The sequence below is a fragment of the Lissotriton helveticus genome, chromosome 10, assembly GCF_964261635.1.
Source record: "Lissotriton helveticus chromosome 10, aLisHel1.1, whole genome shotgun sequence".
Classification (NCBI taxonomy): Eukaryota; Metazoa; Chordata; class Amphibia; order Caudata; family Salamandridae; genus Lissotriton; species Lissotriton helveticus.
Genome location: NC_136071.1, coordinates 526310536 through 526335625, shown reverse-complemented (window position 1 = coordinate 526335625; position 25090 = coordinate 526310536). Strand labels below are relative to the sequence as shown.

Below are 25090 nucleotides of genomic sequence, written 5' to 3'. Positions count from 1 at the left end.
CCTATAAACCCTACAACCCTCACCTAAAATTAATTTCACAATTACCATAGTTGATTGTCAATGGATTATTATTAACAACTGATTAATAATTAATTAAAAATACATTATTTCACACCCTTTAGCCCTATAAACCCCACAACCCGCACCTAAAATGTACCCCAAAAAGTTAAAAACACATCATAAAATAAATATTAATTAAAAAAAATATGCATTCATTTATTATAATTAAATTATTCCCACCCTATTCCCCTATATACCCACAACCTGCTATGGAACTAAAAAATGCAAAATTTAATTAAAATAAAATGAATAACTACTAAAACGTTAACACATATATTAAAAAACATAAACAATACATATACAAAAAAATACATCACATATATTTAAAATATAGACTAAAATACATAACTCATTTCAAAATCGATATTTGAAACAACTATATTTTTAGAAACGATATTAATGACTTTTATATTTTTTAAATCGATATTTCTTACCTTAAAGTAGATATTCTTAACCATGATATTCATGCTGTCGATATTTCTGTGTCAGGATATTTCAAACTCGATATTAATGTCAGTCGACATTTCCAACTCGATATTTTGACTGAATACCGTGGGTTTCGGGAAGGGATGAGAGTCACCTTGAAACCGAAACTTTTACTTCGAAAACAAATAACTTGTAACTTCCATGCTCTACAGGTCACAGGAGTGTGCAAACCACATGAATACACCACTACAAATTGAAAAGTTATAGCTGCTGGCAAGTAGCCTTTTTGTTATTGTGACTGTTACGGTTTGTCCATAAGGTTTCCCCAGTGCCATAGGTCAGAAAGATACTGGAATTGGCTCCTTTTTTAACCAAAGGGATTTGGCAAGAGCAATCATTCACTCCAGAGACTGAGCTTTGCCGCATACAATATATGGCCCACAAAAGTTTTGTATTAAACATCTATAAGAACCGTTTCAGGTCCCACAGCTATCTGGCAGAGCCGCTTCAAGTTGGCAATGGGAAAGTGCGTGTGAACACAGAAGGGCAGAGTGACAATAAAGAGAGCATAGGCCTAGATGTATCAATGTCTTCATTTGCGATTTCTTATTTGCGATTTGTTGCGAGTCCCAAATAGGAAATCGCAGTATGCGATGTATGTACATTTTAGCGAAATTTTTGCGATTCCTTAATTTTCGCATAACATTTTGCGAAAAACGTGAATCTGCTAATGCAGGAACAAGCTGATGACATCACAGTCAGGAAGTCTTGTTGATTAGCTGCACCTGCTTGCCTGAGCCACACCCAGTGGCAGTTGGAAGATTGTTTGGCAGCTGTGCAGACCTGTTTCCTTGCAGCATGGAGCCTGAAAATTCACAAGGAGCTCCTTCTGGAGAGAAAAGAAAAAGGAAACAAAAATTTTCAGAAAAGGAGCAGGAAACTCTTATTGAAGAGATGGCTTGCAACCATGCGTTGCTCTTTGGGAAGCAAGCTTTGAAAGTTCCTGAGGCTAGAAAAAGGAAAATATGGCTTGAGATACAGGAGAAAGTAAATTCTGTTGGAGTTACACCCAGAACCATCGAAGAACTTAAAAAAAGGTGGTATGATATGCGCCTGAGCTCCAAAGAAAAACTAGCTGAAAGGATTAAGGAAGCAAGCAAGACAGGCAGGGGAACATCCACTGCAGACCAGCCCACTCCTCATGAGGAGCTTGTAGAGGCAACACTCTTGCCTGAGAGTGTTATTGGAGTTGCACATATTGACAGTTCAGAGCCTGGACAAGGAGCAGAAGGTAAAAAGGATGCTTGTATGTATATTCTTTTGTGGGTCATGCATGTTGTCCATGTTAGAGGCTGCTCACAGTCTTTACCCATTACACTTAGGTTCCCTGACTCTTATTCATTTGAACTTATCTTTTCATAGAACAATTGCATTTCTTAACTTTTAATAAATGAGAAATGTATTTTTTTTGAAGAAACCCCATAAACATAGATTAAGTCCAATTTTATGAACAGTTTATTTGAAGTAAAAAGGGAAGCACACAACAATCTCATATGTCTCTATCTACATCCACAGCACATACAGAACATCCAAGTGAGGATTTTGAAGACATTTCTTCACATGTTCAGGATTTGTCAGCTGCGGATGAAAGTATCAATGAGGATGTGGACTCCAATCCCATTGTAAGGCCTAATAGAAGACATGTTGCCCCTCTGCCTCCTTTTGAGAATGAAGAAAGAGAACCTGAAGGGTCAAGAGACAGAGCACAGGACACAGTATTTACACCAGACAATACTGAGCAAAGTAATCCAAACAGTAGAAAAGCCTACACAGTACAAAGATCAAGGGCCAATAGGGTTGGTGTGGAGGACACTCCGACTGTGTTTGCAGGTATGGAGCGGAACATGTTGGATGTACAGCAGAAGCAGCACAGGGCCCTAAGATCAATCAACAGGCAGCTTTTAAAGTTAAATAGGAGCAACGCTGGCTTTGGAGAAGGGATGAGGGAAGTAGCTGCTTCCATGGACAGGCTTTGCTTGGCCATCGAGCGGTCAGAAGAAAGCAGGAATAGGGCAGCACATTCCAGGATGCTAGGGTACTCCAAAGCAATAAACAGACTGCGTAGTGTTACATCAAACTTCACAAGGCGCAGTGTGACAATGCAGCGCATGGTTACAGATTGCACACGGAGTGTTGCAAAAGGGTTAGATAAGGTGACTTCTGCAGTTGAATTGCTGCAAACAGCTAACTCTGGTGCAAGTGCTTTTTTTGATCAAGGTGATACAGAGGAGACTACAAGTAGAAGCAGTAGCAATCCTACACCTTCTTCTGAAATTAGTCAGCGCAGGAGTGGTAGTAATGCGACCCATGCATCAGCTAGTAGGAGCATGTAAGTAGTGCAGCGCTCTAGCAATAGGCTACGCAGAAAGTAATCTTTTCATCCTGTCTATATTTTTTGGGGAAATAGTACCACTTGTATTTTCTAACTGGTATTACTATGATGTCCTGTGCAGTAACAGGTTCAAGTTTGAGAAATCCACTATGTCTTTTGTTTTGAAATATATAAAAATTAACCTTGGTAAACTAAAAATCCGTGCTGCTTTTTATTCTTACCTAAAAGTAATTGTGTGTTATTTCTGCACGTCTTTGCCGTCCAGCTGCAGCTCCTACTCCTGCAGCAACTCTTCTTGGTGGTGGTATTTCATCATTATCAGAAGAATCTGAGTCACTCAATTCCAACTGTGTTCCTTTTCTTATGGCCATGTTATGTAACATTGCACAGCTAGTTATAATTTTGCAGCACATTGTTGGATTATATTGTAAAGATCCACCACTTTTGTGAATCCTACGAAACCTGCTTTTTAAAATACCAAAAGTCCTTTCTATGACTCCACGTGTTGAACGGTGTGCCTTATTATATCTCCTCTCATGTACATTTGCAGGATTTAGATAAGGGGTCAAGATGAAATCACGGCCAGCATAGGCACTATCACCTGCATTGAAACATTTAAGTAGTGTCAGTTCATAGAAAGATAATAATTAAGTTGGTAACAAATAAGTTTGAAAAAGAATATATATTTACCAAGTAGAAATCCATCTCCAAATTGGCCAGCACTGAGACGTCTATGCAATCCACTGTGCCTAAAGATGTAAGAGTCATGAGTGCTCCTTGGGTACTTAGCCACAATATCAGTGATTATGTACTTTGCATTACACACCATTTGAATGTTCAAGAAATGGTAACATTTCCTATTTCTGTACACAAATTCTGTGGCAGCAGGTGGAGTGATGGCCATATGGGTGCCATCTATGCATCCAATAACATGTGGAAAACGTGCAATTTGATAAAATTCCAGTTTTGAAACTTGAATGTCTTGTTGATTGCTGGAGAGGTAGATATGATGCTTAAGCCTCCTCATCATTGCTTCTAGGAAAACGTGATAGAGCACTCTGAGACACACCTCCAACCTCTACAATGACCCTTTGAAATGAACCAGAAGCCAGAAGGTGCAGGGAGCACAATACCTGCACATGTGTAGGAATTGGATACGTTCTGTTTGTTTCATGATCCAAATATGTATTCAATTCTTCAATTAGGTCCAAAATGGTGTGTGGATGCAGTCTGTATTTTTCAAAAATGTCCTCTTCTGTTTGCTGGAAAAGCGTAATCCGCAGTCTGAAGATTCTCTCCTGCCTCTGTCTCCTCTGTGCAAGAGCTTGAATGCGCAGCCTCCTAGCTATCAGGTAAAGTCCAGCCATTGTGCTTTGAAAAAATGCATTGGGGAGTCTTTTTTATACAGTCAAATTAGTTAACACCTGACTGATGTTAGTGTTAATTGCAAATTCTTAATTTGCGATTTTCCAGTTTTCGCAATTAGCGAAATTTTCATACATCTTTATGCGATTTCTAAAGATGCGATTTCTTAATTGCGATTTTCGAAAAAAGAATGCGTGCAGATTTAGGAATCGCAATTTTTTTTGGCAGAAATCTACAAATCGCAAGTAAGTAATCGCAAAATTTGCGATTACTTATTTTGCAATGCGATTACTTACATACATCGCAAATTTCTATTTTCTTGTCGCAAACTGTGAAATTTAGCGATTCGCAGCGTTTGCGACAAAAAAATAGCTTGATACATCTAGGCCTTAGGCTTTTGCATGGAGGCTATTTTTCTTCTTCAATGTAGCACATGATTTTGTCAGCAATCTTTCTGGACGACTCTTGTCCCATTAGCACACAATTGCATTTGTGGTTCTGCAAGTTCACATCCATTATATGGACTAGTATAATAGAGCTAACCTCCTTGTAAGGGCACTTGTTGAGGAAGACTTTTCAACCTGGAAGTTCCGTCTACTTTTTTTAAGTAAACATTATTAGGCACTTCTGACTGCAATAGAATGAGAAGCTCCACGGTTAGCAGCACCCAATGTGCTGTTTCTTGGCATGGCAAAGTTCCTTTTTCGCTGGGCCAGGATCAACTTTGTAGTTTCTAGCATTGCATTTTATGGCCATCACATCCGATCCAATTTTTTCTTTCATATTATGGAAGGCAATACACCATTCAACTCTTAAGCTTCTGATCTTCAATGCAAGGAGGGAGATGCCCGAAACAAAATAGAAAAAAAAGGTGCGGCTGCCATTTTTTTTCTATTCGTTCACTTTAGTTACAATCGCAAAAAAAATGTTGGTCTATTTCTTTACTATTAAAGCAATTGTGGCACCTGCACAATAGCTTAAGATGTTTACAGCTAAAGCACGAGTGCCGCGATTGATTTGTAATGCAATAGCTCTCACAGTACTGAAAGTTTGTGCTATTGATGTTGCATTATTATTAGCAATGCCAAAAGCTCAAACTTTCAGTAATGCAAGACCTATTGCATTGCAAATGCTTGTTTTAATAGTTACTAAACCCCATTTGCTAGGAGTAAACCCCTTTCCGACGTGCAAAAGGGGTTTTGCAAGTCATAATGAATTGCAATTTGGAGGTGGTGTGAAACAGGGCATGCCATTCGATTTGTGAGTCACAATGACATGTATGAATGATTTGCAGTCACAAATTATTGATAAGATGCTGGTTCCCACGTTGGGGTGGTATCAGAGCTGCAAAGGGAATCTGTCTGTACTGGACTGCTTCCATTTGAAAATCATATCAGGTGGTCACAAGGGGAGCTGTTCGTGGTCCATAGTAGCAATGACTGCTTTCTCCAATGTCTTACCAGATAGATTTTTTTTGTAGCAGCACTTTTTTTCTTTAAGGGACACTGACTTCTTAAAAAAAATATGTTTCCTATTTGGGAATGCGAATGCTGAGCAGGAGATCTGTTCTCCCCTGCTGGCCACCACCCCTGCATTCATAGGCGTTCATGGGGGGGTGCAAATAGGGAACTTTCTGATTAATATTCATTATACAGGCTCTTTTATGACCCCTTGGAAATGGATGTTTTGTGATACAATCTATTAGTACATTAGTTGCATGCCAAATAAGTGTCAGGTAGCAAAAAACCAGTGTACAATGTGCCCCTATTATTTGCAACTGTACTTGCAAAGTTGCATAAAAAGAAAAGAATGTAATAAATAAAGTGTTATAAAATGGATGTAATTCACGAAAAGGTACAGGAAAATCTCATTGTAATGCTTACTCGTAAAAGTCAGCTTTGGGAAAAGAATAAACATGATGAATTTATTTTCTCTAAACGTGGCCAAGATTGGATAGCGGCGCAGTCCAGTTAAGCATTAAAAGGAAACAACGCTCCAAGTGAACCACAGAAAAAAATGTTTTGTACAAAAGAAGGTTTACTGGTGACTCTATGTCTCTTCTGCTACCTTGCTTGCTGCTTCCTTAGAGGATCTGTTGCAAAGTTATCCTGTACCCTCGGCACCCCCAAATATTTGCTGACTGGTACTGGTGGTAACTGACTCTGATTGACCCTGAGCTCTGCCTAACCAGGCCCAGGGCCACTGATATGCAGACAATACACTTAGAATACAGTGAAAACACCTACATACACTATGGGTTAGGCTACTCCTTTGATTGGAATGACTTCTTCTATAAGGCCGTAGTACATAATAGGGAAGGGGTATTAAAACTACCTTTAAGACCATAGCATTTAATAGGGCATGGCAGTTTAAAGGCCAGCAGCTTTTCTGCACTTGCACGTGTACATTGCTGATGCCTGATGTCAGTTTAAAAGCAGGCCGTGTAGAAGGACTGCTTTTAAAATGCAAATTGTGCCCAAACTCGACTTTGGTGTTTGGGGCACTTAAACATTAATAAACTACAATGTTTTGGGATATTAGGTACCCCCCAGGGACTCACCTAGGTATCCCAGGGATGGGGGGGATCAAGTATTTATAAGGAGGCTCTTCATAAAAGAGTTTTTATGTGTCCTGGGGTTAGTGAAATTGTACATTTCACTCCACCCATTGTAGTGAAGTGCTTACCAAAATTGATGTTTGTGCTAGGAGCACTGTGAAGGGAGGATCTGCAATATATTTGCAGATTCAGAACCCCTAAAGTCTCAGCTCGGTGTTCCAGGGGTGGGAAGTCCATATAAAAGATGTTTTATAAGACCCGGTGTTAGAGAAATTGACCAGTTCATTTTCCCCATTGCAGATCCCCAGCCACTCAGGTTAACATGGCAGGAAGTTATTCAAGAATAACTAATGTTAATGAAGTCAGTCATAAAAATACCATTCAAGGTCTTCCTAGAATGATATTAATAAATCTAGCAATATTCTATTGTTGACTTTATCCTAAAATGTACAGACAAAAAGTTGTCGCGATTGATTTGTAATGCAATAGCTCTCACAGTACTGAAAGTTTGAGCTATTGATGTTGCATTATTATTAGCAATGCCAAAAGCTCAAACTTTCAGTAATGCAAGACCTATTGCATTGCATATGCTTGTTTTAATAGTTACTAAACCCCATTTGCTAGGAGTAAACCCCTTTCCGACGTGCAAAAGGGGTTTTGCAAGTCATAATGAATTGCAATTTGGAGGTGGTGTGAAACAGGGCTACCATTCGATTTGTGAGTCACAATGACATGTATGAATGATTTGCAGTCACAAATTATTGATAAGCTGCTGGTTCCCACGTTGGGGTGGTATCAGATCTGCAAAGGGAATCTGTCTGTACTGGACTGCTTCCATTTGAAAATCATATCACGTGGTCACAAGGGGAGCTGTTAGTGGTCCATAGCAGCAATGACTGCTTTCTCCAATGTCTTACCAGATGGATTTATTTTTGTAGCAGCACTTTTTTTTTTAAGGGACACTGACTTCTTTAAAAAAATATGTTTCCTATTTGGGAATGCGAATGCTGGGCTGGAGATCTGTTCTCCCCTGCTGGCCACCACCCCTGCATTCGTAGGCATTCATGGGGGGTGCAAATAGGGACCTTCCTGATTAATATTCATTATACAGGCTCTTTTATGACCCTTTGGAAATGGATGTTTAGTGATACAATCTATTAGTACATTAGTTGCATGCTAAATAAGTGTCAGGTAGCAAAAAATCAGTGTACAATTTGCCCCTATCATTTGCAACAGTACTTGCAAAGCTGCATAAAAAGAAAAGAATGTAATAATTAAAGTGTTATAACATGGATGTAATTCACCAAAAGGTACAGGAAAATCTCATTGTAATGCTTACTCGTAAAAGTCAGCTTTGGGAAAAGAATAAACATGATGAATTTATTTTCTCTAAACATGGCCAAGATTGGATAGCGGCGCAGTCCAGTTAAGCTTTAAAAGGAAACAACGCTCCAAGTAAACCGCATAAAAAAATGTTTTGTACAAAACAAGAAGGTTTACTGGTGACTCTATGTCTCTTCTGCTACCTTGCTTGCTGCTTCCTAAGAGGATCTGTTGCAAAGTTATCCTGTACCCTCTGCACCCCAAAATATTTGCTGACTGGTACTGGTGGTAACTGACTCTGATTGACCCTGGGCTCTGCCTAACCAGGCCCAGGGCCACTGATATGCAGACAATACACTTAGAATACAGTGAAAACACCTACATACACTATGGGTTAGGCTACTCCTTTGATTGGAATGACTTCTTCTATAAGGCCGTAGTACATAATAGGGAAGGGGTATTAAAATGACCTTTAAGACCATAGCATTTAATAGGGCATGGCAGTTTAAAGGCCAGCAGCTTTTCTGCACTTGCACGTGTACATTGCTGAAGCCTGATGTCAGTTTAAAAGCAGGCCGTGTAGAAGGACTGCTTTTAAAATACAAATTGTGCCCAAACTCGACTTTGGTGTTTGGGGCACTTAAACATTAATAAACTACAATGTTTTGGGATATTAGGTACCCCCCAGGGACTCACCTAGGTATCCCAGGGATGGGGGGGATGAAGTATTTATAAGGAGGCTCTTCATAAAAGAGTTTTTATGTGTCCTGGAGTTAGTGAAATTGTACATTTCACTCCACCCATTGTAGTGAAGTGCATACCAAAATTGATGTTTGTGCTAGGAGCACTGTGAAGGGAGGATCTGCAATATTTTTGCAGATTCAGAACCCCTAAAGTCTCAGCTTGGTGTTCCAGGGGTGGGAAGTTCATATAAAAGATGTTTTATAAGACCTGGTGTTAGAGAAATTGACCAGTTCATTTTTCCCATTGCAGATCCCCAGCCACACAGGTTAACATGGCAGGAAGTTATTAAAGAATAACTAATGTTAATGAAGTCAGTCATAAAAATACCATTCAAGGTCTTCCTAGAATGATATTAATAAATCTAGCAATATTCTATTGTTGACTTTATCCTAAAATGTACAGACAAGAAGTTGTCGCGATTGATTTGTAATGCAATAGCTCTCGCAGTACTGAAAGTTTGAGCTATTGATGTTGCATTATTATTAGCAATGCCAAAAGCTCAAACTTTCAGTAATGCAAGACCTATTGCATTGCAAATGCTTGTTTTAATAGTTACTAAACCCCATTTGCTAGTAGTAAACCCCTTTCCGACGTGCAAAAGGGGTTTTGCAAGTTATAATAATTTGCAATTTGGAGGTGGTGTGAAACAGGGCATGCCATTTAATTTGTGACTCACAATGACATGTATGAATGATTTGCAGTCACAAATTATTGATAAGATGCTGGTTCCCACGTTGGGGTGGTATCAGATCTGCAAAGGGAATCTGTCTGTACTGGACTGCTTCCATTTGAAAATCATATCAGGTGGTCACAAGGGGAGCTGTTAGTGGTCCATAGTAGCAATGACTGCTTTCTCCAATGTCTTACCAGATGGATTTTTTTTGTAGCAGCACTTTTTTTTTAAGGGACACTGACTTCTTTAAAAAAATATGTTTCCTATTTGGGAATGCGAATGCTGAGCTGGAGATCTGTTCTCCCCTGCTGGCCACCACCCCTGCATTTGTAGGCATTCATGGGGGGTGCAAATAGGGACCTTCCTGATTATTATTCATAATACAGCCTCTTTTATGACCCCTTGGAAATGAATGTTTTGTGATACAATCTATTAGTACATTAGTTGCATGCCAAATAAGAGTCAGGTAGCAAAAAATCAGTGTACAATTTGCCCCTATTATTTGCAACTGTACTTGCAAAGCTGCATAAAAAGAAAAGAATGTAATAATTAAAGTGTTATAACATGGATGTAATTCACCAAAAGGTACAGGAAAATCGCATTGTAATGCTTACTCGTAAAAGTCATCTTTGGGAAAAAAATAATCATGATGAATTTATTTTCTCTAAACATGGCCAATATTGGATAGCGGCGCAGTCCAGTTAAGCATTAAAAGGAAACAACGCTCCAAGTGAACCGCAGAAAAAAATGTTTTGTACAAAACAAGAAGGTTTACTGGTAACTCTATGTCTCTTCTGCTACCTTGCTTGCGGCTTCCAAAGAGGATCTGTTGCAAAGTTATCCTGTACCCTCGGCACCCCCAAATATTTGCTGACTGGTACTGGTGGTAACTGACTCTGATTGACCCTGGGCTCTGCCTAACCAGGCCCAGGGCCACTGATATGCAGACAATACACTTAGAATACAGTGAAAACACCTACATACACTATGGGTTAGGCTACCCCTATGATTGGAATGACCTCTCCTATAAGGCCGTAGTACATAATAGGGAAGGGGTATTAAAACTACCTTTAAGACCATAGCATTTAATAGGGCATGGCAGTTTAAAGGCCAGCAGCTTTTCTGCACTTGCACGTGTACATTGCTGAAGCCTGATGTCAGTTTAAAAGCAGGCCGTGTAGAAGGACTGCTTTTAAAATGCAAATTGTGCCCAAACTCGACTTTGGTGTTTGGGGCACTTAAACATTAAAAACTACAATGTTTTGGGATATTAGGTACGCCCCAGGGACTCTTCTAGGTATCCCAGGGGGGGGGGGGATCAAGTACTTATAAGGAGGCTCTTCATAAAAGGGTTTTTATGTACCCTGGGGTTAGTGAAATTGTACATTTCACTCCACCCATTGTAGTGAAGTGCTTACCAAAATTGATGTTTGTGCCAGGAGCACTGTGAAGGGAGGATCTGCAATATTTTTGCAGATTCAGACCCCTAAAGTCTCAGCTCGGTGTTCCAGGGGTTGGAAGTCCATATAAAAGATGTTTTATAAGACCTGGTGTTAGAGAAATTGACCAGTTCATTTTCCCCATTGCAGATCCCCAGCCACACAGGTTAACACGACAGGAAGTTATTAAAGAATAACTAATGTTAATGAAGTCAGTCATAAAAAATACCATTCAAGGTCTTCCTAGAATGATATTACTAAATCTAGCAATATTCTATTGTTGAATTTATCCTAAAATGTACAGACAAGAAGTTATAAGACTTTTATGTCTGTAAGCCAAAATTTAGCCTTCTAGTGGTCTGACCTGATTGGCCAGAGTAAAGGGGATTATCCAGGCTGATTTGAAGGTGATATATTACCCTTGGGGTTAGGAAACCCTTCTGGTAGGAGAAGAGTGCTGGGCATAGGAATGAAAGAGCCAGGGGTAGGGGTAGTAAGTAATGTTCTTCAAAGGAAGGCGGGAACAGGATGGAGAAACCAGTTTCATTTACACCTCTGCCCCCAGCCAGATGAGAGGATTAACACCATCAGTGCTACAGAGATTCATCCCCCATGCTGATCATCGATGAATCCCATTGTTCATGACGAGCTCAGCTCGTCATGAGCACACAAGCAGTGTACTGCATGACGAGCTGAGCTCGTCATGAGCATGGAAGGGGTTACGGAAGTAATGGGTAGATGTAAGGTAAGGGACAGTATGGAGATGGACCTTCCTGAAGGAGGGCTTAGCCAGCTCTAGTCTCTCTGCTGGAAAATCAGCCATGATGAATTTTGGACAAATAGTGCTCTCTGGTAGAAAATAATGCCACACTTTGGAGGATGTGGTCTTACCTTGAGTGTTGCCCTGCACTTTATTGGACAGGAGTGCCCTCGTGCTTGCCCCAGTGAACTTGGAATAAGTATCTGAGAGGGGCAGCGCCTCTCAGATCAGCTGCATGAAACTCAAGGAAGCAGAAGGGTCCATCCTGAGAAGTTTGGTTTGCACCAACCAGACCCAGCACTCCGAAGCCTGTGCCTGCTGCACAATCTGGAACTACAGCTCTGTGGATTACCTTGATTCAAAATATCTAAATAGTTGCCTCTGTGTAAACTACAGCTTAACAGAGCACCCCTGGAACATCACCACCAAGAATCCTCAGCCTGGAGCACTACCAGTGGATTTTTAAGGGTTTTGTCCAAGTGGATTGTGGGAACTGAAGTCCCAAACTTTCACGGATCATCTTCGAGCTTGGAGACCCTTGGAGTACGTTTTGGACACTTTGGGCCTTTGGGGAACTTCAGGATGAAGTTTCAGAAGTTTGGGGAAGTTTGGAGCAACTTTGCTGGCTCGCCTTTGTGCCAGGACTGAATGTTCTGCAAACAAGCCATTTGTATTATGAATTCCACTGATGGTGTCACCCATGGGTGACTTTCTAATCTGTTGCTACACACTTTTGGATCAACCGCACAGTACTGGGCTACAATTTCTCAAGCACTGCTCCATTCTATTAAAGACAGGGGCATAGCTTGGTCAGTAAGATTGGGGGGTGTGTAGATGGCATCTGAGGAATGCTGAACTGTGTCCAAAATGCAATATGCCTGACTGGGAAAACATGGCGGCCGCTTGCTAACGCGGCGCGCTCGCCTCCGACTGTGTCTCCTGACGAAATGCCCTGAATGACGAACTAGCCGCACTGGTCACTATGGACGGGTGAAAGACGGTAAAGGATTGAGAGATGGCAAGCTAAGGCGCAGACAAACACTTGGAGTTTACTGGGTGAATGCTTTAGAGGCGGATCGGACGAGCAGAAAGCCGGACACCGTGCTGCGAGCTGAGAGGGGCGGGCAGCGAGCTGAGTCCGCCGGGCTCGGCTGATCGGCTCCGAGAGCTGTCTGATTGGAGGTGCGGGGGCGTGGAGGCTGCCTGAGCCCTCGGAGCAATGGGAGTCGAAGCTGCTGATGTGCTGGGGGCGGGTTCTCCTCCCTGCGCCCTACCGCTGGGGAGACGCAGCCGTGGAGCTCCTAAGAAGCAGAAGGGCAGTTGCACACGGCGTCTCTACAAGGAGGGTGGCTGCAGACACATGGTGTGGTAAGGGGGGCCAGCAGGGTGGGAAAATATTGGGAGGCGAAACTCAGCCCACTGATAATTGGGGCCCCACAGATATACAAGGCTGCAGCTCCTCGCAAATGTTAGCCCCTATATCCAGAGTATTTAGCTTCAAGGCTCACTCACAAACTCCCATCCAGGCAATTAGTGAGACCTCGAGTATAAGGGCGGATAGAACCCTGGGGAAACGGAAGGCTAAGGGGAAAGGAAAAGGGAGTAATAAAGACAAGGACTCCGCCGCTCTTACAAGACTTAGAGACACAGGCCAGGTACAAGAACCCGATAGAAGCACAGGAGAACAGCTTCTCACAGAGTTCGAGCCAGGACCTGAGTCCGAGGCTATATCCGATACAACACAACCCCCAGTCCCAAGGGTCCCAAAGAGAGGGAAGGGATATCAGCTGCGGTATACCGGTCCTAAGGAGCTACCCCATAGGGGGAGTCCGAATAAAGACGATTGCAAAACAAAAACTATCAAAATCTCCCGAATTACACCTTCACTGAAGTCCTATTTCAAGGTCCTGCCCCAGGTTCTCAACATAAATCAAGAGCCCCAAAATCTTGTTAACACTCAATCTGAACCCACATCAGTTGAAGCCCTTGAACCAACAACCACACTTACAACCACACTCTACAACTTGGGAGCAATAGCAGGGGAAGTAATAGGGGCAGAAGCGCCGGTTGGTGGTGCAAGGATGGGAGACCCAGCAGAGCAGGCCATTAATACAATGCCCCTTATAGACCACCAAGGCACTACCTCAGCGGAGACAGAATGGGCGAATAAAGAGTCGGATCAATGTGGTGGGGGGAGCGCAGAGATTGAAAGAGAAAGCGATGACACCCTTCAGACCATACTTCTTAGTATGAGGGAGGAGATCAGAAGTGGGTTTGAGGAGTCGAGAAAGTGTTTTGAGGAATCGAGACAAACTCAGTCGGAGATCCGCACCATGTGTGAAAGCTTAGAGACGAAGGTAGATGGTCTCTCATAGAGAACTGGGAACTTAGAGGACTCTGTTGGCGAACTTAAGGTAAAATTGGAGCGTGCAGAGACCAAGATACAGTCTCTAAGACGAGAGGGCGATGCAGTCAAAGAGAGGGTGGAATCTCTTGAAAATTTCTCAAGAAGGAATAACTTGAGGCTGCTGAAAATTCCGGAGGGGAAAGAAGGAGGAGAGTTAAAGAACTTTGTAGCAACCATACTAAAAGACTCTCTTAATTTGGAAGAGCCTCTGTCTGAGATAGAATTGGACATTCAGAGGGTACATCGAGACCCTTTCCGTCTCAATTCAGGCAGAGTCAGGCCAAGGAAGATCCTGGTGAACTTTCTAACTTATTCACTGAAAGAAAAGATACTGAATTTAGCCCTGAAAGCCAAGACCCTGAAAGCTTTAGACTTCTCTTTTGAAGTCAGGTCTGACCTGTCCAAAACCACGTTAGACAGGCAATGGGAATTAGGCCAGCGGATGGAGAAATTCAGAAGCTTAGGAGCCACTGTTCAAATGAGATTCCCTGCCTTTCTTAAAATAATGTATAATAACAAAATGCACAATGTTAAGTCTCCTTTCGAAGCTGACGAGTTATTAGCTACTATAAGTGCACATGCAAACCCTCCAGACCACAGGTAAAAAAAGGTGCTAACAACAAAGGAAAACATAAGAGCCTTTCTAAATAAAAAAAATATATATATAGGGGGGAAGAAATAATGAGCACTTGGGTGGTAAACAGGGGGTAAAGTATAGTTAAAAAAAAAAAAAAAAAAAAGGAAATGAATAATAAAAATATTTTAAAAAACCAACAAAATAAATGTTCTTCTAAAAATAAGATACAAAATTAGCGTGGGGGGGAATAATACTCACTATAGACCTCCACCCTCTGTAAATTTAATGTTAGAAGCCCTGAGGTACACTAGGCTTATCTACAATTCCTATGACTCTCACCAAATAATATCTTGGATTCAAAGGTTATCGGAGGCAATAATATATCTCAATTCAGATCAGACAAGAGAATAAAAGTCACACGTTCGCTATCTGCCACTGCTTATTTAAAAAAATATATATATATATTAAGTATAGTGACCAAGAAATAGTGAAAAGATAGGCATGAAACAGGAACACGTCAGGGACGACTAGCTGGCAATACATCTAGCCAGAGTAAGTTGGGGGGGGTTTCCGGGGGCGGGAAAGGGAAGGCAAAATATAAAAGTCCTCACAAGCCGAATTTTATAATCATCAAGAATATGGATCCAACGGTGTCTCAAAGTTACTGCTTGGCCAAAACAGGAAGCGATGTTAGAAACGACAGGCAGATAACCGGCAATAAAGTAGTAGTACTGAGGGATGGCAAAATTACGACAAAGAGTTAAAATTGATGCCAGATTTTAAATTCTTATCCTGGAACGTCAATGGTCTCCGAGTTAGGGCGAGGAGGAATAAAATTTTACAGTATTTACGAGACTCGCCTGCGCAGATCATGGCGATCCAGGAAACACATTTAAACAAACAAGAGATTACGGACATATTTAAAAAACTTAAATGGGTTGATAAATTTGTAAGTACGGACCATAACGCTAGCATCCGCGGAACTGCCATTATCTTTAAAAAAGCTGCAAGGGCCCAGATCACGGACTGGAAATCAGATGCAAGCGGTAGATGGTTGATAGTTAATGTCCAACTATACTCAAGGGGTTTCACCATCACCAGCTATTACGGACCCAACCAGGACGATCCCTCTTATTTAAATATTCTACAGAATCATCTGATTACCTACCCTGATCCTTTAATTTGGATGGGCGATTTCAACCTTGTCTTAGACCCAAAACTAGACAAATCTCCCACTTCCAGAGCCGTAGTTCACAGCAACATGAGGGATACGCTCCTTAGATGTATGTTGAATCTAGGCCTAATCGATCTTTGGAGACAAAGAGCCGGCAAGGCCATGGGAGTCTCCTTTCATAATTACAAATACAGGCACAAATCCCGAATCGATTATGCTTTATTCAGCCTTTCGCTCAAAGACCAGATTAAAAATATAATATACTTGCCTCTGCATCTATCAGATCATTCTGCTATCCTCTTTTCGTTAAAACTAGAGCAGATACCCACTCATGCATCATGGTCTTTCGACCGAACTATATTATTGGAAGAGGAGGAGAGAGATCATTTGATGCACGAAACCGTCTCCTTTCTAGAGCGGAATATAGGCTCTGCCTCATTGGTTACTGTATGGGAGGCCTGGAAAGCTTTTATAAGGGGCTGCATCACCAATAGGGCCTCCTACAGGAAAAAGAAATATGGGGAGGCGATCTTGCACATAGAGCAAGAACTGACCCGCCTGGAGTCGGCGGACCAAGTTCCCTCAGACAACCAAGAGGAGAAAATAGAATTAAAAGCCAAGTTAGATGCGCTATTGCAAGAAAGGCTAAATAAAAGATGGCAGGCCAGCAAACTCTCGCACTTTGAATATGGCGAATCTGCTGGAAAATTGCTGGCCTGGAAAATAAAAGCTGACCAGACCAGAAATTTTATCAAAGAAGTGAGGGTGGCTGGGAGAACCGAGAACATGACAACTGACACTGACATTGGGGAAGCCTTTAGTGAGTTTTTTCGGAACATTTATACAGAAGAACTTAATGATAATCTAGACGAAAGTAAGGAACGGCTGGATAATATAGCTCTCCCAGAATTGAATAGTTCCCAAAGTGAAAATTTAGATAAAGAAATAACGGAATTAGAAGTTGAAAATACGATCAAACAACTAACTCATGGCAAGGCCGCGGGACCGGATGGTCTCCCAGGAGAACTATTTAGGGCACTTAATTCCACTCTTACCCCAGTCCTTACGACCCTTTTTAATAATATACTAATCAGAGGCGAGACACCACCAAATTCCTGGGGGGAAGCAAATATAGCGTTAATATTAAAAACAGGCAAAGACCCAGTCGAGTGTGGATCATATTGTCCAATCTCGCTTCTCAACAATGATTATAAAATCTTTGCGTCAATTTTGGCAGCACGATTGGGAAGCGAGATTCGATCAATTATCCACCCCGATCAAAAGGGGTTTATTAGAGGCCGGCAACTAGCCGATTTAACATATGACTTAGTGGGAGCCGCTGATATTGCCTCAACTTTTTGCTTACCCCTGGCAATTATGACACTTGACGCTACAAAAGCGTTTGATAGGGTAAACTGGACATATTTAAACACAATAATGGACAAATTTCATCTTGGCCCTAAATTTTGCAGAGCTATCGGCCTAATATACAACAACCCTAGAGCATCCCTCTTAATAAACGGTACACGAACATCTCCCTTTAAAATTAGCCGAGGAACAAGGCAGGGCTGTCCTCTATCTCCCCTCTTCTTTAATTTATACAGGGAACCATTTGCGCAGGCCATTAGGGAGGACATGAATATTCCACATTTTACTTTTTCTGGTTGGGATAAGAAGGTCGGCCTATATGCCGACGACATACTCATTTACACAACTGACCCCGCCTTGGCATTTCCTACAGTCATAAAGAAGGCGGAGGAGTTTGGAAGATTTTCGGGATATGAAATAAATGCCGGAAAAACGGAAATAATGGCTTGGAACATTCCTAATCCCCAACTCCCGGTAAAATCCTCAATGAGGTACCTTGGAATCATAATAACTAAAGACCTGGACCATTTAGCTCAAAATAACCTAGCCCGGATTTCCCGCGAATCCCAATCCCTGATGAAAGCTTGGTCTTTTCTCCCGCTTACCATCTATGGAAGGACCAGCCTGATAAAAAATGAGCATTCTTCCAAAATATACATTTATTTTCAACACCATTCCGCTATCATTTGACACTACACAACTTGCAAAATGCCAACAAAATATCAATTCATTCATTTGGGGATATAAATCCAGCAGACTGGCGTGGAAGAAATTGAGAAGGAGAAGAGAGAAAGGGGGGCTTGCCTTGCCGGATTTGGGATATTATGCCTGGGCGTTTCACTTGACCCATTCCAGGATGCTACTTAAGACCCCCTGGGAAAATGCAAACGGACTTATGTATAAGGCAATGTTACTGGGTTCGGACCTTCCATTGAACGGCTTTTTGTTTAAGTTCGGCCACCAGAAGTTTTTTTAAAAAGTTAGATTAAAGTCAATATTGGCCACTATAAAAGAATGGTCCCAAATTAAATCTAAGACTGGGATAGGATATCTATCCAAGCATGCACCGATTTGGGATTTACCCGGGCTATCACCACAAGACTCCAATACAGTTAAAAAGGTCCTATTGGAAGCAGGTATAACACAGTGGGGGGAACTACTGGTAGAAGGATCCCTTATGAAATGGGAACAATTCAAGCTCATGGCAACATCATCACTCTCCTGGCTAGCATATCTACAACTGGCTAGCTGGATCCGAACTCAAACTAAGAAAAGAGCAATGACGGGGGAAGATAGCCCCTTAGAAAACAACCTAGTGGAGAAACCCGTGGGAAGAAAGGAAGTCGCACTCTTCTATTGGCACATCATAGAGGGTGGAGAGGACGACCCCAATCTCCCGGTAAAACTCTGGGGTGGAGAGGGTGAACCACATATGGAGGACATATGGGAAGAATCTTCTATCCTCCTCTATAAGATCATTAAGCCAGCATGGCTGAGGCGTAATCACTTTTTCACGCTCCATCGGGCATATTACTCTCCTAAGAGGCTCTCGAAATTCCAACCCGGGAAATGCTGCAGCAAATGCTCCTATCCAGCAGCCTCAGATCTTCATATGTTTTGGGAGTGCCCGAATATTGCCATTTTTTGGCAAGAAATCAGGATAACACTCAAATCCATCCTCAGTACACCTATCCCGTGGTCATGGCCTCTAATTATCTTTGGCCTAAATATTAGCATCAAAGGTTTAGAAAGAGAGTTCTTATTCTATGCTATTCTATTAGCAAGAAGAGAAATTTGTAAAAACTGGGTCAATATAAACTCCCCGACACATGCAGACTGGTTGTCTTCATTATATGTAACATCGAAGGTCGATCTAACTAGAACATGTAGCCCTCGATCTTTGAGATTCTGGGATTTTTTGATTAAATGGAGAAGGTAAAGTTAGTCAACCCGGGTTTTTTTTGGGTATTTTTTTTTTCCCCGGGTCCGATGATTAGGCCTAAAATCTCCTTGTCCAAAGGGAGGCACCCCAAGCCATACTGCTATTGGACTACACGCCGAGCTGGCCCGAATGGAGATTGTCCGTCCAAGCACTGCCAGAGACATCAAGTCTGCCTTTATGGGCACTGGGGGCCTTTTTATAGGCCCCCAGGTGATACGGGGGCAAACGGATCTTGAGTCTTGCGGCTAGGAGCATATTTGGATCGACTATATGGCTAATGAGGACAAAAAAAAAAAAAAGATTGGGGGGTGTGTGAGCTTCAGATTTTCCGACAATAACGCTGGCATATAATGTTAAAATACATTATACTACAAGCAGGGTGCATGAAAGGGGCTAAGGGGGCAGTGGAAAGTGAGTGATTGGTAGGAGCACTAAGTGAGAGAAAAAATAACCAAAAATTGGGAAGTCTTTCAAAATAGAGAGAGTGTGTGTGGTTTTTTTTCTCTGTGTCTAAAAATTGCTGGTGAAATCCGACAGACACCTCACCATACCCGATTCAAAGAACCTGTACTCAACTATTGACCATAAAATACATTTATTAGGGGGGTGTAACACCTCAAACACCACCCATGAAGCTACGCCCCTGATTAAATATGATAAATCTGCGCTCTCTTCTTCTGTCCACTGGGGCCTTTTCATAGACCTTCAGGGCCTCTCTGTCCATCCAGAATAGCTGTCTTCTGTTACCTGTTCTCTCTCTGGCTCCAGTTTTTGCCTACCTCTGGTCTCAGTGATGGCGGTTCCACAACTGCAGTAATCATGGGACAAATCTGATGAGGTTTGCAGGACTAGTCATGATGAGGTGGGGTGGGAAAGTGGGATGTAGCGTTTAAAGAATCTGGCTCCTTCTGGCTGTGGGATGGTATGGTGGTGTGAAGGGTGTGAAAGGTGTATTTATATCGGAGTGGGAATGTTCATGAATCTGTAGAAGCTTGAAGGGCCTGAGGAGTGAACTGGGGTTGGCACACGATATGCTAGGATCCAGTGAGGGTTGGTCCCAGGGCCGGACTGGCCGTAGCGGGCACCGGGCAATCCCCCAGTGCACCGCACGGGTGGGGGGCCAGTTTGGGGCCCCTGGGGGCCGTTTTTATTACAGGGCTGTTTTTGCAGCATAGCTGCAAAATCGGCCATGTAACAAAATCGGCCGAAAACCGGCCCTGGCAAAGAGCTCGGCGGCACCCACTTGCCAGGACCGGTTTTGGCTCCCAGTCTGGCCCTGGTTGTTCCGATGCTTGGTCAGATGGGCTATGAAAGAAGTGGCCACAGCAGGATCCCAAGAATTAACAGATCCTCTGTGGCAGCAAATGAATTGCCATCTGGGATTTCCCTCAGGACCATTTAGAAGCCTAATGGATGTGTAGCTGGTTCGGGGCATTTACCCTTGTGCTCCTGGACCTCTTTATGCCATATCTCATGGCATTTGTTCCGTGCTTTAAACGGATGTTCTTTGTATTCTATCTGCACTACTTGGGCCTAACATTTGTTGATCTTTTCCTCTTCCAAAGCATTCCAATATACTAAGAAGGGGGCTGAACCCCTGAATTCTGCCCTCACTTTTTCGGTCCTTTCTCACCTTTATTTGTATATTGATGACTACATTCATCACAAAAAAGGGGGGGGGGGGTCTCCGAGAAGATTTAGAGGTCTGCAAGGGTTAGCTCACCAACCTATAAATAGCACAATCAAGAAACCCTTGGGTCTAAAAGATAATAAACAACTGTCAAATCAGAAGACCTAGCAACAAAGGAATATCCCTTTAAAAGGACGAATTTGCTCACCCACCAAAGGAGGCATGCTTCGTCATTGGGCTTCTCCCTGTAACGGGATGCCTAGTCATGGCACGGGCTAAAACCTCCTCTCTGAGAGGGAAGAGCTCAGGGATGTTTTTTTGTAAAGGAAGGTATGCTAAATACCAAAGTGATGATCTCAAGGTAACTAGGGTAGCAGAGCAAATGGAAGTGATAATAGAACTAGCTCCTAGGTACACAATATCCCTTTATTCATGCATCCCTGGGCTAGGATTAAAAATAGGCACCCCCTGGAAAACATATTCCTGCAGTTAGTGTCAATATGTGATCGACATGTTTCAGCCTAGTTACCCTAACATAGAGGTGTAGCAACTTTGTTCAGGAGCTACTTGTTTATGCTGCTGTTCAGTGTGTGTGACTCAAAATAAAAGTGAAAAAGATATCAAATACAAAAAACCATCCAGTGATCCTGTGAGGTCGTCATAAATTGGTGGATTCACTGGTGGTACCCGCTGATGTCGGGGAACATGCCTCACTTCCTCCTGGCATGTGTCGCAGGGAGACTCACAGCCCTCACTGCCCTAGTAGTGGAGAGTCAGACATCTCACATGCTCCGTAGCTATCTCTAACATGTAGCCTCGGAAGACAGTGCTGGGAGAGGTTGAATAATTCCAACGGTGTGAGGAAAGTCAGTGAGGTGACTGTGCAGAAGGAATATGAAGAATCCCGTCATCTGCAGACATACCCCAACCAAACCACAGGTGACTCACAAGGAGATATACTTGGGCACTAGTACCGATCCCAGTCACATATAGAGCCATGATACAGGTGACTTCAATAACCAGAGTTGCGAGGTGATAGCAATACCTGAACATACCTGCCTATTCCCAAACATCACATACTGGTACATGCACGCGATGACTCCTGCTACTGACGCACAATATAATCTGGATAGAATACCCCCCTCTTCTCTCTTTCTTTACTGCCTGCTACTGGGGACGCACCTGCTGATTGGTAGGTTGGGAGGGTACCTGTTGCAATACTGTTGCACTAGTTATGCATGTCACACTGCTCCTATCCCATTGGTTTATTATTAGATAGCTCTGGACCAGATCTTCTACCACTGTATTATATGATACCTCTGCCTATATATAAATGGATTTATACACATATACACCTTACAATAATGTATCTGGTAATCCTATTTCTGGGTTCGAGATGTATTAAAATGCTAAACTGCGTAAGTGCCTTTTTCCTTGTCTTCTTTTTTTTGTTTCCTTTCAGAAAACCCAATAAAATTGGTTTAAAAAAAAAGAATCCTGTCATCTGTCTTGCGGATAATCTCGACTAGCGGACAAGAAACAAGGGTGAAACGCTGAGCCCAAGCAGAGGACAAACGCGAAAAGCAGAGCCCAAGCACAGACTTCCCCACATCAACAGGGAGGAAAACCAAGCACCTTGCCACACATTAGGTTGGATTGGGATTAGAAATCGGCCCGGGCACGCTAAAAAATAGTGGCCCACATTTGCACATTTGTTTTCCGCAAAAAACTGCTTCAGCGAAATTTTATAAAAACAAGGAGGGGTAAAGGGGGTTTAAAAAACGCATGTATTAGTTTACATTGGTGAAACACAACTGAAAACAGGTGAGGCCACTTTTGCTCAGGCCCCCTGCCCCACTCAATATGCATATGTTAAAGTGCCGGCCCTGCAATAGAAAGGGAGTGACACCTGCTGTTGATAAAAGGGAGGTAATTGACGCCCATCTGCCTCCAGAAAGGCCACTCAGGCCCCCACTGGGCCGCTGACGGTATCTGAACAATGCAGAAACCACCCAAATCGGCCCCCAGGCTGCTCAGAAAAGCAGCCCACAACTGGAACTGAACACCGGCCCTCGGGCATTGCCCGAGTGCCCGCGTTACCAATCCGACCCTGACCTTAGGTGTAGCTTTTAAGTACTGCAGGATCCTCGAATCCTGCAGTGGATCCTCTAATACCGGAGTCTTCGAATACTATGGTAGATCTTCGCATCAGGGTTCCATGAACCCTGCACTAACCTGGCACTCAATGGGGCATACGGTCATAGCTTATGAGGTGATTGCAAAGGACAGGATATATTGCACTGACCTAAATAGTGTTTACAAAAATACTACCCCATTGATGTTAATAATAGAAAACCTAAATGGAATGGAGCAACATTTTCTGTGAGTAATAATTAAGACAGAAATATTCATATCAGATGATATTTGTCTTATCGATGTTCCGACACGTAACATCTATAAGAGAAGGTCAGTCAGGCACATCTTTAAACATGAGGTAAGCTGTGATAAGTAATACAAATGTAATCATGCTTTTTCATACCGCTCAACATGTAGTAAACAGCAAATCTCAGGCCCACCGATTTTCATAAGAGACAACAGAGAAACAAGGGATTCATTTCGCATGTTACATCATAAAGCAGGCAGTACAATTTTAAGTGCAACTGGCAAGTACTTGCACCTAAGTTACTTTTTTACATAAACGTGAAAAACATTTGTGTACAGTTAGAGTTACCAGAGTGTAATTTATGGCAGCATTATGGTAAAACATTTTCCTTTTTAAAGGAGGTTCTAGAATTCACGACTTCTGCTTATCAAGAGGTCAAAGTAGCAGATGAAAACAAAGTGTAAACATGGCAAACCATGAACTATCTACAAAAGCCTCTCACTTCACTCCTCATTAGTAACAGAAACTGGCAAATGGAGAGAAACGTACAGTTATGGAATTCAGCATGCCTAGTTGTGACTGGCCCTTTTTCCCTTACTTGTTTGCTGTTAAAAGATACGTTGATGTAAATTGTCAAGCCTTCGCTAATAACAGCAAGGCTTTCAAAAATGTTGACACATTTCCCAGTTCTTCTGTGTAAAGTATTTTCCCCAAGGTAAGTCTATTCCAGCATTTAATTGGCATCTGAAAGGTACCTCCAAAATTAGCAGTGGTGAGAATAAACTGCAAAACCTATCATGCCAGTAAGGTCTACGCCATAGCATTGGAGCACTGTCTCCCTATTAAAACATGTTTAATTTTGGAGATAGTCATTTCAGCTGCACACTGTATGTTGTTGATTAAAAGGAGACTTTCTTGGCATTGTAAATAAAGTCACCCTTGTCAGTTGTCCTCTACTATATTCATGTAACTGCATCCCCAGCTTTTGTTCAATCAGATATTACTGCAACTTGTGACTTGCAGGTTGAATAAATCTCAACAATATTTGTTTAACCCATTAAGTTACTTTCAACTTATTCCTTAATTTGTGTCCATAGTTGCAGGAGGTGGGCCCCAACACACATTTTTGAGGACCAGGGTTTATTTTTCATCATCAGACTATAACCATGAGCAACAGAGAGAAATTTAGAAAGGGGTGAAAGAAGAAGAGAAAGAAAGGAAATCTGTGACATGGATTTGAAAAAGAACCTACTAGAGTGAGGTAGGGGCAGAATGTGGAGGACGGTGTAAGAAAAAGGCATGAGGTGGATTCAAAACAACGCATCGTCGGCAATTCTCGGATTCAGCCACCCACGGCGGGATCTGAAGATCAACTTCAGAAGCTACTTATCATGACAAAGTAAGTACTGTGAACTTCATCCTCTTCTGCTGTAACTGATGAGTCTGAACGCTCCTCAGAGTGTACAATGCATGAGAGCACTCCCATTATTACAGCAACAGTGCTGGTATTATGGGATTTTGAGGAGGCGTAAGAGACAATGGCTCCTTCTTGCTGAGGACCGGGAGAGTTGCTTGAAGGCAGGGTTGGACTGGCCTATAGGGTAATCTGACAGTGCCCAAAGGGCTTGTTTCAGAGGTTAGTGTGTGGGTCGTTTTGTGGTCTTGTGGGTCAGTTGTTACTTATTGATCTCCCTGATTTTACCACAAATATTTCTAGCAGTAACCACAAATGCAGTGCCCCATGCCTTCAAAACACAGTGGTGTCTTTAGAGCTTGTCTTTAAACTGCCCCGTTTAGCAGAATGTGGGGCACTTTTTCTAGCTGCCTGAGTCGCTATAAGGAGACACTTTTACTTTGGTGCCCGGGCCTG

General features: G+C 42.3%; 1 protein-coding gene across 3 annotated transcripts in view; it reads right to left on the bottom strand.

Annotated features, from left to right (window-relative positions):
• PRR35 (proline rich 35) overlaps positions 1–25090 on the bottom strand; it is a 196659-nt gene that overhangs the window by 170935 nt on the left and 634 nt on the right. The gene's annotated exons all lie outside the window — the stretch shown is intronic.